We start from the raw sequence: 5897 nt of genomic DNA, 5'->3' as shown, positions 1-5897 counted from the left end.
CCTCCCTCCGGCCGCATCCACTCCACTCTTCCACACTCTTCCCCTCTCTCTCCCCCTCGCCGCCGCCGGCCGCCCGCTGCCATTGCAACCGTGCACCTCGGACGCGCGCTTGCCCAGCCCGTTCCTCTCGTCGCCGCCGAGCTACCCAAGCACGGCCACCTTGTTTGCGCACCCGCCGGCCGGATTTGGGGCGGATCCGGTCGGTCTTGAGCTCGCCCGGCTGTGGGAGGCCGGGCGGCGCCATGGACTGGCCGGGCACCTTGCCGGAAGGCCCTGGCAGGGCCGCAAAGCCACATGCAGGCAGTGGCTCGTCCTCTAGCCGTTCGGATCTGCACCGCCGGTGGTCCGCCGGCAGATACGTGAATGGCGGCTGGTCGGGCTCGGTGCTTGCCCAAAAGGTCGTCGGCACACCATTGCCCCTCATCAAGTGCGACCACTGCCCAAGGGTGGTCGTGCGCCGCGTGTCTACAACGCCGGAGCATCCCGGGTGGGTGTTCATCAAGTGCTTAAACGATGGGGTATGTGCTCTTTTAGCTTCGGTGCATGTTTGTGCTCTTGGATTAGACTAGTGGTGCTAACTTTAGGTTTTTTTGTGTAGACCGGATGCAAGTTTTGGTATTGGAAAGAAGAGTACATCGATCTGTTGATAGAGCAAAATGTAGTGCATGTTCGTGCACTTTTAGCTAGCTTAGAAGCTTTAGATGAGACAAGTGCATTTGTTGCTAGATTAGAGTCTAGGCACGATACTACGTGCGAAGAAGCAACAAGGCACGATACTAGGTGTGAGGAAGCAACGTCGACTTCTGGCTTGAAGAAGAAAGGAGGGGGCAACGTCGTGCCTCCTCCATAGATCAACAATGAATGCATCGAGAAGGCGCTAACCCAACTCAAAGGAGCAGTTATGGAAGTTGGGTATCTTTCCAAATGTATTCTTGTGGTTCTTGTTTTCTTTGGCCTTGTTTTACTGGTCAAAATGTGATGATGTATTGTTATGTACCGAAAATGAATGATAAAAAAAGTTTAAGGACTTGCAAAGAAATATACGCGGACAGGATGGAGCAAATGGATGCGGCCGCGCGCTGGGCGCACGGCCACCGCATTCCAGGACAGGCCCGGACACGACCCCAAACCCCTACCCAAACGGACCGAAACCGGACAAAGCGGACGTCCGTTTGGGGTCGCGCGGTGGAGTTGGCCTTAGATGATCGTATATGCTTCTGTATGTTTCCCCTCTGTTAACTATTGTTTGCCAAACCTAAAGTATTATTTTCTTCTTATTCTTAACCTGCAGATTAGCACTTACGCCTTTGGTTACTGAAAGGTTGTCAGACATACTGGTGGATTCCAGTAATTATCCTAACAGTCTTTTTGAAACTTTTGAATTTGAACTTCCAAAATCTACGGTAATTAGCTTTCTAATAATCACATTCCTTTTGATGGTATCTTGGAGTAGACGAGCTTGGCTGTTTTCGCGATTTGCAGCTTATTCTTGTCAGTCCCTCTATTTTCCTGATTTGAAGTGTTGTATACAGTGACCGATATGTGGGCTAGTTCGTGGCCAGCGTGAAAAAAATAGATAAATACCAGGAGAATTCAAACCCCTGAACTTTTTTGGTAGTGGACATCAAGGTCGCGAAGCTGCAAGGTGTAAGTTGTTCGAGGGGGACATTAGCCCATCTACTGAAGCAGCTCGGACGGAACACTTCCACCCCTCTCTCCCTCCAACCCTTCGTTGCTGCCGGATGACACCACCTGGTTAATTAAGCCCGACCGTGGAGTCGCCGCCGCCTCCATTCGAGTTGGATGTTGAAAGTGCGTGCAAGATGTTGAAGCTGCCAATGACATCCGACTCCCAGTGTGGTGCGGCAGTTTGTTTATGCATGCATGGATTTGGTCATGCTGTGATGTCCATGAGATAGATGTGCACGTGAGAGGCTCTCTCCGGGCATTTATGACATAGAACAGTTTGAATTTCAATTTTCTATGACCATGGTGTGTGTGTGCCCCTCCATATAGCATCGTCTTCTCGTGCAAGTGGTGGTGGCAACACAAGGTGACTCTAGCTAGGTGGTGCACGTTGAGTACTGGGTCTCGAGCTATAGGTTGAAAACCTTAGGTCTGACCTTCGACAATTGCACCCGTCAATGGCGGTGCTTACATGTCGCGTCCTTTATTGAAGACGTTGCTTTGGATTGCCACTCTTTGGGTTAAAACCACAAGATCTGACCCATAGTTATTTGATTTGGTGATGGTGGTGCATGCTAGCATGTCAAATCCTTCCTAGAGGCAATGCTTTTGGAGAACCTTTCTTATAGTTCGTGTGGAGTCAAGGACGGTGGATGGTGTGGCTTCTTGTTTGTTGCATGTCGTTGGGAGTGCTGACTTTTTTATCTTTTGGTTGTCTCGAGTAGATCTTGATATGGTTTCTTTGCAGAGGATGGTTGTAATTGGCATCATCTTGATATTAATATATCACCCTTTATAAAAAAAACAGCTGGTTATAATTATATTAGTCTGTTCCATTTCTTTGGCAAACTGACTATGAAGAGGCTAGCTAGGCATCATCGTCGTAGGATGAAGAGTGTGTTATACCAAAACTGCCTTCGTGCGTCCGTGGATAAAGCATCCACGATAACTTTGCTTATTTGTAGGGCATGGCAATATCTCTAAAAGCTAAGAAAATTAATGCATGGCTGATGAAATTAGATGTTTGTAGAGCTTTTGACTCGGTGTCATGGCAATTCTTGCTCCAAATTCTTAAGCACTTTGGATTTGGCATGAGATAGTTGAATTGTGTGTGCAATGTTCTCTTCCTCTTCCACCAGGGTCTTGCGGCGTGAATGCACCTGTTCATCACCTCATAGGATTACGATAGGGCGACCCTCCTCTGCCACTTCTCTTGGTCATGGTTATGGATGCTTTAGCAACCGTTGTCAGCATAGCTTGCAATGGTGGTGTGCTAGGTCAAATTGGCCGCTAAGTGGAATTTTCAAGCATCCACAATGTGATTGATGTTCAGAAGATCCTCAAGTCCTCCAATGAAGCTATAGTTCTCCACCTCAACTTTCAGAAAAGTAGCTTCATTCCCATTACGTGCAACATCATTGATTGGAGCCTCTTGCTTAGGTTTCCACATGTGAGCTGGCAACTTTCCCTTGTAAGTACTTTTTTTGAAAGAAGAGAACCCCCTCCCCCCCCCCCACCCCGACGGTGTCCTGGACTAGGGGGGTGCTAGCCACATTGTTCCCGGACATATAGGCCGAGCCGAGGACCCCACAAGATTATTAACCAAGTGGACCTCGTTTGTCCAGCCCAGGAGCGCCAAGATAGAAGGTTTTGAATACTTGGCGCATTATCAAAAGATTTAGAGGTCGTCTGGTTACGATTACCCTTAGATGTAACCGACCTATGTAAACCCTACCCATGGTATCTATACAAACTAAGGGGTGGAGTTACGATGACAACATAGACATCACACAATCTCGTCATAGATCACATATACTCTGTAGCCCCTCGAAATCAATGCAACAAAGTAGGAGTAGGGTTTTTCTCTTCGAGAGGGCCCGAACCTGGGTAAACACCGTGTCTCCTGTTACCATCGTGACTCCATCACCCCCCTCTGTATCGATTAATGCTGACATCCATCTATTATTGCAAGGTCTCAACATTCAGTATATGTCATATGTAGAGAAAAAAAGAAGTAAACTAGAACATCACTAGCTACATAGAAAGATTATAAAACGCCCTCATGCCCAAGTAATCATGTGATTTCGACATTCAAAACGGCTGAACATAGCCTGACCGACTATCTCCCACATATTGCACTCATAGGCTGTGGACTCCCACAACTGTCCACACGCAGAAGGTTGGACTGGACCAACCTGCAAAAACATGGACTTTCTACCTGCTAAAACCGCAACCATCTGTACAAAGCCAAATAGCCCATATTAAGGCGCATAAACCCACTCAAATTTGAGCCTTAAATTTAGGATGTGTACCTCACAACAATCCTTGAACATATTCGTGATAGTTGTGAATGGAGGCGTGTTGAAAGGATGCAAACGGGCACAAGAGAAAAAATATGTTGGATCCTTCCATCGTTATCACAAAAGCAATACTTTTTATACCAATGTCATTACCGTTTTTCCAAGTTGTCTGTCGTTAAGACCATTCCTCAGTTTAGGTACCACATGCAATCTTTTACTTTTAATGGTACTTTTAGCTTCTGAATAACTATGTTGGAAAATACGGCTTATAGGTGGCACTTAATGCTCAGGCATCAGGTGACGGTCAAATGCCTCTCCTAGGGTATAAGTGAAAGTCTAGGCAGGGCAAAAAGGAAATTGTCCACTCTAGATAGAAATCATGCCATATTGGACTGACCGTCCAAATGGACCATATTCTAGTTGACAGTATATAGTACTTTACTCATTTACATGTTCTAAATTACTGTCTATAAGCATATAATACTCCAGAAACACCCTTGATAGTCAAAATGCACGAGGAGCTCTTGAGAGTGGAGTGAGGGACAACACAGAGGTTGTTGTGACCAGCCCGGGTTCGATTCCTTGTTCGAATATAAAGTGAAGACTGTAGTGGCTTCTAATTCCCTTTTGATTCTCCTTTTTTTATAGTCAAAATCCCATAAGAAGCTTAAGGGGCGCCTATGTGTTCGGCGGAGTCCAACTACTTGCCTAATAATTGCTCAACCAGCACATGTTAAATTGTAGAATTTGTGATTAATTTGTATAGTAAATAGATAGAGTATGTATACTATGTGAACTAAGAAACCATCCACAGTAGCATAATAACTAAATGAAACAATACAATGTTTTTTTCTTCGATACCCAACGAACGTCAGCTGGGAGGAGGGAGGAAAGCGAACACCATTTGATGGCAGTTTAGCTGTGGGAAAAGATTAAACGGCGGTAGTTTTTAAACGAAAAATGCTTCTCAGGAAGGAACTGCCATGTCTTGTGAAAAAAATGTCACCCCTCTCCATTTCATCATAACTAAAACTAGCACCAAATTATTTTCATGTGCCACACCCCCTCCCCCTAGCAAACGTTCGTTAGTTAACAGGGTCCTTTTGCTCTGGGATATGGACCATGATGCATGCTTCCTCTCTTACTTGGCTGGTAATCTCAACCCACTGTGACTAGTGTTTGATGTTGTATAAAATTTTATGTAAGGACCTCCCCTCCCGAAGTTGCTTCGAAAAAATGAGGACTGTCAAACCAGATTTGATTAAACTTGCGTCGTTAGAAGTTACTCCCTGTAAACTGATACTCCCTCCGTCCCAAAATACTTGTCGAAGAAATACATAAAAAAGGATGTATCTAGAACTAAAATACGTCTAGATACATCCATTCCCCCGACAAGTATTTTCGGACGGAGAGAGTATAAAATTAAACGTTTTAGATCACTCTCTTTTTTGCTTACTGCTAATATAATAGTGCAATTGTTTCGCACATAATAATAATAATAATAATAATAATAATAATAGTGCACTTAATGCTACTAGAAGTGTTACAACTTTTTAACGTGCGCTAGCTGATTTTGATGGTCAGAAAAGGAGCAAGTCCAAGTATCCGACGACTTGTTCCGCTGGGCGATGGATATGTTGCGCGGCGCGGCTCCTGGAAGACATGGCAGCTCGACCGAGTCTAGGCAGCGACCCACCATCTGCTTGGTTCCCGACGAACTTAAAAGACGTAGCAATGTGGTCCAAAAGGCACATGAGCACGAAGGGTATAAGCCCGTGGCTGTACTGGTAGCACCCCTTGCGTTTTGCTCCTACAAGGATGAGGATCTGGGATCAGCGGTCCACAAGATGGAGGTCTACAAATGGGGCTGCGTGCAAGCAGCTCATCAACCAGCACAGCAGCCTCCTCCTG

This window comes from Triticum aestivum, chromosome 5B, assembly GCF_018294505.1.
Source record: "Triticum aestivum cultivar Chinese Spring chromosome 5B, IWGSC CS RefSeq v2.1, whole genome shotgun sequence".
Taxonomy (NCBI): domain Eukaryota; kingdom Viridiplantae; phylum Streptophyta; class Magnoliopsida; order Poales; family Poaceae; genus Triticum; species Triticum aestivum.
The sequence above is the reverse complement of the archived record's forward strand: the minus strand, read 5'-3'. Positions refer to the sequence as shown.